At 37.2% G+C, this 13,901-nt stretch overlaps 1 pseudogene; it reads right to left on the reverse strand.

Moving 5' to 3' along the window:
• Positions 1-11,632, reverse strand: part of LOC123254670 — a 47,459-nt pseudogene extending 35,827 nt beyond the window's left edge.
• Positions 11,633-13,901: the final 2,269 nt, after the last annotated feature.

The raw sequence follows: 13,901 nt of genomic DNA on the forward strand, positions 1-13,901 counted from the left end.
TTTTTTTTAAAGGTAATCTATTAATTTTATAGGCCAGGTGAGTCCCAAAGAAATGAAATAACTCTTAAGATCACACTTCTGGTTACTTATGCTATGAATAAATAAGGAATTATCAACATCATTGTCATTATTATTATCAGTCTCAGAAATATAGCCCTTTCCATTGGAAAACAATATGGGAGAGATTAGGTTTAGATCAACATCTCACACCCTACACCAAGATAAATTCAGAATGGGTGAATGACTTTAATATAAAGTAGGAAACTATAAGTAAATTAGGTGAACACAGAATAGTATACTTGTCAGATCTCTGGGAAAGGAAAGATTTTAAAACCAAGCAAGAGTTAGAAAAAAATTACAAAATATAAAATAAATAATTCTGATTATGTGATAATTAGATTAACTCTACACTGCCCATCTTTAGATTTAATCACAAAAGGTGAGAGCATATTCCAATTTTGGGAGGTCCTACCCCACATGTGCTAGAGTGAGTAACCAATCAGAATCAACGCACCACCCCCTACGCCTTCTATGAGAAAGCGTCTGTTGTGATTGGACATGCAGGCTGAGGAAGTGACATATATGTGGCGCTTCCAAGGAGGGAGGGGAGTAAGTGAGGCTACAGCTGGTTTTGTGAAGGGGACCTGAGGGAGCTTTGCTGGATCGTGACCGAGACGGTTCCATGTGGTGAGTTTAAAGACTGAATCTTCCTGAACTTCTATTAAGAAACTTCCTTTTATAGACTCTGTGAATGAGGTTTGCTCCATTCACCTCCGGGCCTCAGGGCCTTTAACCCTTGGCTGAGGGTTAAGATCTACCTGGATTTATTAGTGAGATAGATTCTTATCTCCATACTTCTCTCTCTTCTTATGCAAATAAACTTCCATAAAAGTCAAATTTGACTTGAGATTATTCTTAATTGAGGATTGATAATAGTTCAATCCTCTGGCTCAAATTTAATATATTGAACCCATAAAGCCCCCTTTTCTACCCTTACATTACATTAAATTAAAAAGGGTTTGTACAAACAAAATCAATGCAACCAAAATCAGAAGGGAAACAACAAACTGGGAAAAAAAATCTTTATAACAAAAAACTCTAGCAAAGGTCTAATTACTCAAATATACAAGGAGCTAAATTAATTGTACAAAAAATCAAGCCATTCTCTAATTGATAAATGGGCAAGGGACATGAATAAGCAATTCTCAGATAAAGAAATCAAAAGTATCAATAAGCACATGAGAAAGTGTTCTAAATCTCTAATAATTAGAGAATTGCAAATCAAAACAACTCTGAGGTACCACCTCACACCTAGCAGATTGGCTAAAATGACAGTAGGGGAGAGTAATGAATGTTGGAAGGGTTGTGACAAAATTGGGACATTAATGCATTGCTGGTGGAGTTGTGAACTGATCCAACCATTCTGGATGGCAATTTGGAACTATGTCCAAAGAGCGCTAAAAGATTGCCTGTCCTTTGATCCAGCCATACCATTGCTGGATTTGTACCCCAAAGAGATCATAGGGAAAAAGACTTTTGTGGTGGCAAAAAATTGGAAAATGAGGGAATGTCCTCCAATTGGGGAATGGATGAACAAATTGTGATATATGCTGGTGATGGAATACTATTGTGCTCAAAGGAATAATAAACTGGAGGAATTCCATGTGAACTGGAAAGACCTCCAGGAACTGATGCAGAGCGAAAGGAGCAGAGCCAGAAGAACATTGTACATAGAGACTGATACACTGTGGTAAAATCGAATGTAATGGACTTCTGTACTAGCAGCAATGCAATGACCCAGGACAATTCTGAGGGACTTATGGCAAAGAACACTATCCACATTCAGAGGAAGAACTACAGGAGTGGAAATACAGAAGAAATACAAAAGCAACTGCTTGAAGACATGAGTTCATGTGGACGTGATTTGGGATGTAGACTCTAAACAACCACCCCAGTGCAACTATCAATAATATGGAAATAGATCTTGATCAATGACACATGTAAAAACAGTGGAAATGCATGTCAGCTATTGGGGGGGTTGGGAGGAGGGAAGAGTAAGAACATGAATCATGTAACCATGGAAAAATTTTCTAAAAAATAAAATTAAAAAAAAAGAAATATAGCCCTAAATCTCAGAATCTCTGGTTTGGAAGAGATTTAAGAGAAAAATAGTCTACTTGTACATGAGCAGGAAGGAATCTCTTCTATGCCATCACAGGCTATACTATGGGGTCTGAAGATCCTAACACCCCTCTTTCACATTAAGCAGTTGAAGAGTAGATGGCCAGTCATTCTGAGTGGAGGAATAAATTACTAAACAGATAAGAAATTAAAAGAGTACCTGGAAGAGACACTGTCTTTCCTATATGCTGGAAAGTTCCAGATAATAATTGCACAGGCTGAAAAGGGGTGAAGAGGCTGTGATCTTCATTGGTGGATGGAATACCCAGGATTTTGAAATCATACATGAATCAAACTACCAAGAGAATTAATATCACCTGGTACAGTGGTTTGTACTTATCCTAAGGAGTTTTTGAGAGATTATGGATTTTAAATAATTAAATTATAGGCAAGCCCCATGTAACATCATTAATAGTTCCAAGAAAGCATGATTTAAATGAAACACAGTAACAAAGGCTGGTAGTTTCATAAGAATTATATTATAAATAGCTGACCAGCTGAAAAAAGTTATGGTATGGTTTTGCAACATTATCTTGGGTGCTAATCATAATGTATGTGACAGGTGGTGTGTGCTGAGTGTGCATTCCATGGTGTTGCTGAAGCAAAATCATTCCATACCCAGTTTCTTCCCTTGCTTTCTGCAAATCTATGGAAACGTAGGCTGTTACTTCATTAATTAACCAGCAAAGGAATGAAACATACAATTTGCTCACTAGGTGGTTCTGAACTTCAGCCAAAAGATAAAGGAATGTCTTGGACCATGTCTCTTCAATAGATAAGCAAGTGAGAACCACTTTCTTGCACATTGAAACAACTCTGAGATACCACCCTACACCTATCACATAGGCTAACTTGACCAAAAAGGAAAATGATAAAACTTAGAGGAGACGTGGGAAAATCAAGACACATTTAATGCACTGTTGGTAGAACTGTGAACCAATACAACTATTCATAAAACCATGTCTATCCTTTGACCTAGCTATACTACTACTGGACCTGTGTCCCAAAGAGAACATAGATAAGAGAAAAGGACCTACCTATACCAAAATATTTTTGGCAGTTTTTTTTTGTAGTGACAAAGAAATTGGAATCAGTGGGGCTATCCCTTACTTGAGGAATGGATGAATAAGTAGTGGTATATGGTTATAATGGATTACTATTGTGCTATATGAAATCGTAAATATGATGAATTCAGAAAAACTAGATAAACTTATATGAACTGATACAAAGTGAAATGAGCAGAACCAGGAGAAACAATGTATACAATATAGACATATTATACGATGGTCAACTGGAAAGGACTAAATCATGATTGGCAAAGCAGTTCTCCAAGATAACCACAAGGGACTCATGATGAAGATGCTATCTACACTCAAAGAAGAAACTTTTGGGGTCAGAGTGCAGATCAAAGAATGCCATCTTCTACTTTATTTCCTTCATAAGATTTTTATTGTATATGTGAAATGTGTCTCTTAATACATGAACAACATGGAAATATATATTGCGTGAAAGTACTGGTATAACCTATATCCAACTATTTATTGCCTCAGGGAGGAGGGCAAGGGAGGTAGAGAGAAAATCTAAATCCTAAAATGTCATAAAATAATTGTCAAAAATTATTTCTATATATAACTAAAAATAATAAATTTTTTAAAAAATTAAATTTAATTTAAAAAGAGAGAGAGCCCATCTCTGTGCTACTCTCTTTACTGAGCAGATTTAGTCACTCTTGCCAGCCTGATTTAAAATTTAGTCTAGGGGGAAAGAAAATGGAATATTGTTCTAAATTATGGGTCTAAGGAATTCCCTCTAATAAAACTGTTTTATATCACTTCACAGATAATTTGCAAAATTAATAGGATGCTCAGAAAGGCCTACCTTGTAGACCCTCCAGTTCAGCTGTAAACTGTCCCCCTATTACTACTCCTCTCCATCTTTCCCTTTCTCCTCATCCTCCTGATCTTTTCCCTAAAAGTGAGAGCCTTTTTCTGAGCACTTCCTTTCTTCAGGTAGCAAAAGAGTTAAGGACAGGAGCTATGAATCCTAGACCTCTTCAGATCTAGGTCCTTAGTCAATTGGATCAAAGAAATATCATGGGAAGGGGAAACATGTCCTGCCTTCATGTCGCAATCTGATGGAATACCTAGAAGTTGAGAGGCTAGGTACCTAGTTTGTTTCCATTTCAGATTTGACTCCATCACTGATTCAAAAAATTGAGGAAGCCAGTTTACATTTTTTGGTCTGAGTCTTAGTTCTTGGGCTATCCTTGTTACAAACCACAGAGGCTCAGATCCCAGCTTTGGTGGGACCCATGACTGAAAATACCATTCTGAGCATAGTGACCAAATGTTCTCTGTGGTTGACAGGGCATGTCAACCTTTCCTATTTATTTTGCTCATGTACCTTGAAACTTAGGGAAGGAAATCTTTTCAAGAGCAAAGGAAGTGGAAATTCTAGGATTTTTAGGGTCTATATGCTCATATATAACTTCCCCTTTCTCCTCATGATGCCTCACCAATCTCCTTCATCATTAGGACCCTTTAGAGAAATGGGCTGCTAATTTAGAAATATATTTTGCATGATAATATATGTACAACAGATTAAATTGCCTACCTTCGCTGGGAAGGGGATGGGAAGGGAAGGAAATTTAGATCTTATAACTTCAGAAAATGTATATGGAAAATCATTATTATTTGTAATTAGAAAAATAAAATATCTCAAAAAAATAAATTAAAAAATACATAAAATGAGAAAAATTTAAATGGGTCCATCATCAATATGGGTACATGGTTAATAGTACAGTTGCAAAATAGCACAGTTTAAGCAGTTATATGGGGTATGCCTGTGTAATTGTTTCAAGGACTTGAATCCAAGAGACTCAGATCTAATATCATTAAGAGTGTGGCAACAATAAAAGTTTATTCTTTTGTGCTATTAATTGTAATAAAATTCAGAGAAAAGTAACTGAAAAGTAGAGTAACATTTAGTCTTTTTTCAATAAAGGCAACAAAGTCATAGACTTTATTTTAGATCTAGGGGAATATTAAAAATCATTTAATCTGGGGGGAGCTGGGTAGCTCAGTGGATTGAGAGCCAAGGTAGAGATGGGAGGTCCTAGGTTCAAATCTGGCCTCAGACACTTCCCAGCTGTGTGACCCTGGGCAAGTCACTTGATCCCCATTGCCTACCCTTACCACTCTTCTGCCTTGGAGCCAATACACAGTATTGACTCCAAGACGGAAGGTAAGGGTTTAAAAAAAATCATTTAATCTGACCCCCTTTTTATGAGGAAGCAAGGTGGCCTTGTAGACAGAGCTGAACCTGAAGTTATGATTAGTAATAATAATAATAATGTTATTCAGATATGTCTGACTCTTCATGATCCCCCTGGGATTTTCTTGGCAAAGATACTGGACTAGTTTACTATTTCCTCCTCCAGCTTGTTTTACAGATGAAGAAACTGAGGCAAACAGTAAGATCTGAGACCAGATTTGAACTCAGGAGCTTGATTCTTCTGGTTTCTAGATCTAGTACTTAATCTACTGGGTCACTTAGCTGCACTCAATAACAAAAGTTAACATTTATATAGCATTTATTATGTGCTAGACACTTTGCTAAATACTTTATAATTATTATCTCATTAGATGGTATTATTATTCCTATTTTACATATGAAGAAACTGAGACAAAGAGAAGATAGAAGACTTGGCCAAGGTCATCCAGCTAGCAAGTATCCAAGGCTGGACTTGAACTCATATCTCCCTGACACTAGATCTTATACTCCATCCTCTGCTTTACCTAGGATTTGAATCGACTCCTCTGAAACTTAATAACTATGTAAACCTGAGTCAGATTAAGTAACCTTCCTAAACTTTAAATTTCTCCTAGAATGCAGATACATAACACTGTGAATATCAAATAAAATAATACAGGTAGAAGAGAAGAGACTTCACAGTATCATACTTCTTGGAATTAGGAAGACCTGGATGTCAATCTTATTTCAGATTAGTGTCCATGTGACCCTAGGCAAGTCTGAACTTGTTTTCTCATATGTAAAATGAGGGAGTCAGAATCAACCTCTAGCTCTAAATCTATGATCCCAGTGTTGTGGGGGGCTTTAGGTGAGCCCCTGGGGTTCAGGAAAGGGTACCTTTTGCAAGAACGCAAGACTGCAAAACTTAGTTTAAAAATAAAAAGAGAAATTTATTAATTTGAAGGTAATGCTGAATCTGGCCAGGAGGATAGCTAGGTGGAACAGCAAGATGGGGAGCCAGTCCTAGGGAGGACAGCATGGATGGAAAAGCTGTCCCCCAGACGACATCAATTCTGGGCATTTTATACTCTTTACAACAGTGTAGCCGTGACTCTGTGTCACAGTGAAGATGTGACTCTACTGTGGTAAACACTCAGGCACTTGGTGCGGGGATTTGGTCATCTGACCAGGTCTGCCTAGAGACATGGGGGGACCCTCATAGTTTAGGGGAGAGATGGATGTCTGAGATATAGCTCAATGGTATCGAGGTATATAGCCTGGAGGTGCATCTCTCTGTCCATCTCAAATCTAGAGGACAGTCCAAGGATGATAATTCTCTCAGGGTCTTATAGAAGTTATCAGATGTTATTGGGTTAGGAGTCACAAGGACAGAAGGGAGCAAAAGAATCTCCCTGCTTGTAGTTTGCCTGAAACACGTCTATAGTTTGGGGGTTCAATGCCCATGCCACCAGGACTTTATGCATCTTAAAATCATGAAGGTATGAGCTTTTATTAATGAAGAAGCTGGCACCTGAGCCATTGTAGAAGGTGGATGATTTGCATCTTTGCATCACACATATTGTAAATAGCATGGAAAGGATCAAGTTTCAAGGATTAGAGCTAGAAGGGACTTCCTGGGTTGTCTAATCCAATTTTCTCATTTTTGGATGAGAAAACTGAGTTCCAAGAGGTTGACTTGTTTAAGATCACTTAAGTAAGCAAATAGAGCTAGGATTTCAACCAACCCTCTCCTAATCCCAGATCTAGACCCTTTTTTTTTTTTTTAAATCTAAAGCCAGATCTGCTTCCAAATTTTATCCTTCTATTATATCATACTTGGGTCTCAATTCCCTAAGTAGGATAGAGAATTGATGCAATTCTCTGCATATCTTGGAAAGGCATAATTTTGTCCCAATTTTCTATATATTTGATCTTTCAATATGTATATATTTTAATTGAGAATCTTTGTGGACTGAACTATCCAAATACTTTCCCTTGATTCTCCACTTCCTTTGGCATGTGCTGACAATGCTTAAAGCAAGGATTCTTAATATTTTTTTTGTATTACAGGTCTATTTGGCAGCTTGGTGAAACCTATGGACCCTTTCTCTGAATGTTTTAAAATGGATAAAATAAAAAAAATTCACAAAGGAAATAAATTACATTGAAATACTATTATATAACACATATGTGTATTTATGTATACACATGTGTGTATTTGTATCTGTATCTATGTTTGCAATATAGTTCAGGGACACTTAATTAAGAAAGTCTAGGTTACAGGGTTACTAAAAACTGAGAAAGTATTTTGAAAGAATTTTGTGAATTACTGTTGCAGAAAGCAATATACTAGCTGAAAAACAAATATAAGAAGTCTTCAAAGTGATTATGGATAGAAAGTAAATGAAATATAATCACTCATGAATATTTAAAGAGAAGGAATGACTCTGAGGGTAGGAGCTAATGTAGTTAAAGCTATAATCAGAGGAAGTGTATTATGGAATCTGGTTCTTAAAAAATTAAAAAGAATGTTTGGACTGCTTCTGGAGAAGTTTCCTGTGTTTCTTTCTTTATTTTTTTAAAACCCTTACCTTCTATCTTAAAATTGATACTAAGTATCAGTTCCAAGGCTGAAGAGAGGAGAGGGCTAGGCATTGGAGTTAAGTGACTTGCCCAGGGTCACACAACTAGGAAATGTCTGAAGTCAGGTTTGAGTCCAGGACCTCCCATCTATCTCTAGGCTTGGCTCTCTATCCACTGAGCCACCTAGCTGCCCCCTTCCTTCATTTTAAAATATCATTAATATATTTTTTACTTTTTAAAAAATATATATTGCTATCACTTCCCAAGGATCTTTCCCTTCTTTCCTCTCCCCTATCAAAGAATCAACTCTTGTAACAAGTAATTACAATTAAAAGAAATCTACACAAGGAACATCTCATTCAGCACCTATAATGAGTATGCTCACCTCTTTGACAAGGGACACCAGAAATATTTCACCAGCCCTTTGAAGTCATGATTAAAACCAAATTAAACAGAGTTCTGAAATCTTTTGATGTTGTTTTCCCTAATATTATCATAGACAGGACATAAATTCACCTCCTATTTCTCTCTGTATCTGTGTGTATACATCATACCAAATTTCTCTGAATTCTTTATCTTTGTTATTCTTGGGAGTATTTCATTACACCCACTTAGTCACAATTTTCCAGGGCATTCCTCAATTGATGGGTGCCCCCTCTACTATTGCCTTTATTGCTGCTACAGAAAAAGATCTGCGTTAAGTATTTTTGTATATATTCATCCATCTCTTTTCATCACTTCCTGTGTTTCTGGTGAAATACTAAACACAGCTGGCATCTGTCTCATAGTTGTCTGTATTTTCAGTTAGGTTAAAAAGCAGGTGCATACCTTAGTTTTAGACTCAATAGAGAAAATGGTTTAGAAAACAATGAGCCTTAAGAACAGGGAACTCTGAATGTGCTAATCCAGTGGTTCTCAAAACTTTTTGGTCTCAGGACCCGTTGGCACTCTTAAGCATATTGATGATCCCCTTCCAAGATGTTTCCTTTATGTCAGTTATATCTATAGAGATATCAGAAACTAAAACATATTATTATTATTAATCAATAAACACCTTAAATTACCTACTATGTGCCAGGCACTGTGCTAAATAAAGTGGATACAAAAAAGAAGCAAAAGACAGTCCCTGCCCTCAAGGAGTTCACAATCTTTTGAAGATTTGATTGATGTTCACTTGAGGGATTTGTTTGGAAACCAGAGATACATCTCTAAAATCAATATCAATATCTGGCGTGTCCTATTTAAGAGGCAAAGCTAATGGATTATTAATAACCAGCTGTTCTGAGGATTCGCATTGGGAACAACAAATAGTCTAGTAGTTTTTGACCTCATGAACCCCCTGAAATGGTTTCAGGAAGCCCCAAGGGACCTCCAACCACACTTTGAGAAATGCTATGCTAGCAAATACTTGCATATATTATAAATATAAATGCATATATTGTGGATTGTTATCACCCAACTGTTATCACTAATATGATTGGGGAAAAGGGGAATGAAATTCAGATGTTGTGAATTAACAGATCAATCATTCTCCTCCAACAAAATTTCTATTTAATTAATCAAAAAAAACTTCACTGCTTTAAAAAAAAAAACAAAACCCTTTATTTTCTGTCTTGGAATCAATACTAAGGATCCCTTCCAAAGCAGAAGAGCAATAAGGGATGGGCAACTGGAGTTAAGTGACTTGCCCAGAATCACACAGTTGCGAAGTGTTTGAGAACATATTTGAACTCAGGTCCTCTTGATTCCAGGCTATGAACTCTTCCACTGTTACCTAGCTGCCCCAACTTCATGCTTTTTGTTTTTCAATTTATTTTTTCTTACCAATTACATGTAATTACAAATTTCCACATGATCAAACTTGTCTCCTTCCCTTCTCTTCCCCTTCCCAGAACTGTCAAGCAATTCGATCTGGGTTATGCATTTATTATGCAAAACATTTCTATATTGTTTAATTTTGTAAGGACTTCCCTGCTTTTTTTTTAAACCCTTACCTTCCATCTTGGAGTCAATACTGTGTATTGGCTCCAAGGCAGAAGAGTGGTAAGGGTAGGCAATGGGGGTCAAGTGACTTGCCCAGGGTCACACAGCTGGGAAGTGTCTGAGGCCAGATTTGAACCTAGGACCTCCCGTCTCTAGGCCTGGCTCTCAATCCACTGAACTACCCAGCTGCCCCTCTTCCCTGCTTTTTAAAAGAAGTTTTTATGCTTTTCCTGACCCAATTCTCAAAGATGCTGGTGTTGCTGATGAAGATAAATCAAACCCTGTCACTAACCTATTGAATAAAGTCTAGCACTGCCACATTACCTCAAGATAAAGTAGAAATTTCTCTGTTTGGCAGCAAAAGTCTTTCACAACTTGATCCCAAACTACCTTTCCAGCCATTACTATCCTCCATACATCTTGCGATTTAATTAAATTGGTCTTCTTGATATTGTCACTCATAGCACTCTATCTTCTACAGTTTTGGGGTATACTTTTGTGGGCCTTTTATACTGGCAATCTTCCATGGCTATAATACATTCTTCTCATCACCAACTTACTGAATTCCCAACTTCCTTCAAAATTTATCTCAAACACTTTTAAGCACCACACAAAACTGATTTCCTTAGCTGTTAGTGCCTTTCTCTCTTTTTTAAAAAAAGCACAGATATTTATTTTTATATGTAACCTAATATAATATATGATTTGTTATAAATATGTAATAAATTATAATAAGTACTCATATCCAAGAAAGCAAATTCTTACATTAGTATGTCTAAAAACCTATGTCTCCTTCTTTATTTTTCCCCCTCTCCCTATCCCAAGAAGGCAGGTAATATGACATAGGTTTGCATGTGTATTATAACATATATTTCTCTGTTCATCATGTTGTGAAACAAGAAACATATTGCTTACACTAGACAAAAATTAATGAAGGAAATATGAAATAATGAAGGAAATAAAGTAAAGCATGATGTTTCAGTCTGCATTTGGACTCCTATTCCTTCTGTGGTGATGATTATCCTTTTTCATCATTGGTTCCTTGGAAATGTCTTGGATTCTTGCCATTTAAGAAACACCTTGTATCTATTTTATATCTATGCTGTTTTATACAATTTTATATATAAATATAGTTGTGCTCCCATATGCACTGGTTTGGTATCTGATGATTCAGTTACCTGTGCTTAACTGTGGGAAAAAATTTGGAAAATTTGGAAAATTCCAGAAAATAAAAATATAAATGACTCATAAGATTCAAACCGCCCACTAAGTGAGTACAGGAAGTAACAAAGTGAAGTCCTCTAGCCCAGGACATGATTTATCTCCCTTTGTCTCCATAGGCATGTCCCCATGCAAAACTTTCCTCTAGTTGGCCTCTAGCATTCTCACTGATCACATTTGTTAAAGTGTTAGTGGAGTATGTAGTAACCTTTTTTTTTTTTTAAAGAAATCCATTATTTACTGTAATAATGGCCTCAAAGCATGAGTAGTGTTGCTCATAGTGCAGATGTGCCCCTAAAGCTGCTGATTTGGCAATCCACTGACTCAGTGACCTGCAGTGAATAGCAGATACTTGCTTATATCTGTCCGTGATAGGTCTTGGAATATATTCCCATAGATATGGGGGCCCCATGGTATACACATATATGTATAAATATGCTAACATATATACATAATCTATACACACATACATGTATTGCCTTCTCCAACTAAGCTTCTTGAAGGCAGGGACTGTTTTCACTTTTGTCTTCCTATTCCCAATGTGGGCAAAAAAGTAGGTGCTTAATAAATGTTTCTTCGATCCCTCAGAAAAGCTTCTTCCTGGTATTCACTGCATTTTCACTGTAGTTACACCTAACTCTAGTCTCTTTCTTACTTCTACATTCTTATTCTTGAGAGCTCTGCCAAGTCTCTCTTCCCAAGAACTTTTATTCCCAGAGTGAGTCTGCTCTTTTCCCCAAAGGACTTTTTTGTCATTTTGCTTGCAAACATTTTGGGGAGAGGCAACGGAACACATGGGACAGGCAGGATTTATTTCAGAGAAAGATCTGGACTTCCTTTCTTTTTCTCAAGAGTCTCCTGTCACAAAAGAAAATTAGCCTGAGTGTTCCTTCAGAGGAAAAAGGTCTTGCTTTCTCAACTTCTTTCCCCAGGGTTCTCATGTTAGCTAGTGCCACCTCTCAGACTCTGACCAGGCTAGGAGCTCCAAATTTGGATGGGGACAGAGTGAAGGGAGAAGAATTCTGGGTCTATGTAAGTGGTGGATTCAAAATTTCAGGAAGGGTCCATTCCAATATTAGCAGCTAGGCGGACTTGGAGTCAGGTAGACCCAAATTGAAATCTAACCTCGAACATTCCCTAGTTGGTGTTTCTCAATTTCCTCCTCTGTAAAATTCAGATAATAAAAGCATCTACCTCACAAAGTTGCTATAAGGATCAAGTAAGTTAACATATCTAAATTGCTTATTGTAGTGGATAAAACACAGGACCTAGAATCAGGAACATGAATCTTCCTGAGTTCACATCTGGCCCCAGATAGGTTCCAGCTGTGTGACTCTGGACAAGTCACCTAACCGTTTGCCTCAGTTTCCTTACCTGTAAAATGAGCTGGATTGGGAAATGGCAAACTGCTCTAGGATCTTTGTCAAGAAAACCTCAAATAGGGTCACAAAGAATCAGATGTGAGTGAAATGAATGAGTCAGATACATTGTTCCCTTGCAACATCACTGTGCTAGTCAGACATAGCTTCCCTTTGGCAAGCCACCTGTCTCAAGATGGGGAGTTTCTACCTGGTTTCTTCTTTTTGTTCTAGAACCTGGAGTTCTTACCCTGTTGGTCCCCAAAATTGATTTTTAAAAATATGGTAACATCTATTTCAATATAATCAGTTTGGTCCTCTTAAACATTAATAAAAAACAAACCATGATTCTTAAAAGGGGTTCACAGGCTTCACCACGCTGCCAAATGGGGCTAAGAACCCCTGGACTAGATGATTGCTTGCTCCCATCATAGTAATGACAAGGGTGGCATAATGAATAGAGCGCTAGAATTGGAATCAGGAAGATCTAAGTTTGAAACCTAAGCAGAGATTACTAAATATGTGACTTTGAGCAAGAACAAAACCACTAGTAGATTGTTGCTTTGTGGGTGAAAGGGAGATATCAATAGCACCTATTGCCTAGGGCTATAGTAGAGACCAAATGAGTTAAAGTATGTGATTGTGAATATTAGTATTATCATCTTAACAATGAACCATACCAAGGCAGGGGGATAACTGTGTGCTGGCAGGGGATAACTGGTAGCAGCTCTTTTCAGTGCTGAGGAGAAATTAAGAAGAAAGAAAAGAAGTGGAGTAGTTATTAAAATGGACAAAACCAGGAAAGAGTTTGGGCAGCTGGGAAAAGAGGAGGGTGGGTAGTGTTAACCTCAGTGGCCTCTTTTAGACTCAGTCAATCAACAAATACTTATTAAATGCTTCCTCTGTTCCAGGGTCTGTGCCAGGCATTTTGTGGGAGTACAGATAAATGGCTAACCTGGTTGTTAGATTTAGTCAGGAAGATAAAATATCTGCTCTTTGAGTTAGCTAATGACATTAGATAATCTAACATTAGTGCCAAAAGAATAGTACGAATAGACGGAAAAATAAATTCTGTAGGAGTTTAGAAAAGAGAAAGCCCACTTCCAATTGGGGGTATCATGGAAGATTTCATGAGGAAGGAGACATTTTTTATCTGGTCCTTAAAGAATGAATATGACTTGGATAGGGATGGTCCAGAGAGCAGGTCATTCCAGGAAGCAAAGACATAATCTCAGTGATGTAGCTCTTGCTTGGTATCTCACTCTTCCTTATCACCCCATCTTACCCACACATCCACATGAATAGTCCTTAGAAGTCATTTAG

The sequence above is a fragment of the Gracilinanus agilis genome, chromosome 1, assembly GCF_016433145.1.
Source record: "Gracilinanus agilis isolate LMUSP501 chromosome 1, AgileGrace, whole genome shotgun sequence".
NCBI lineage: Eukaryota > Metazoa > Chordata > Mammalia > Didelphimorphia > Didelphidae > Gracilinanus > Gracilinanus agilis.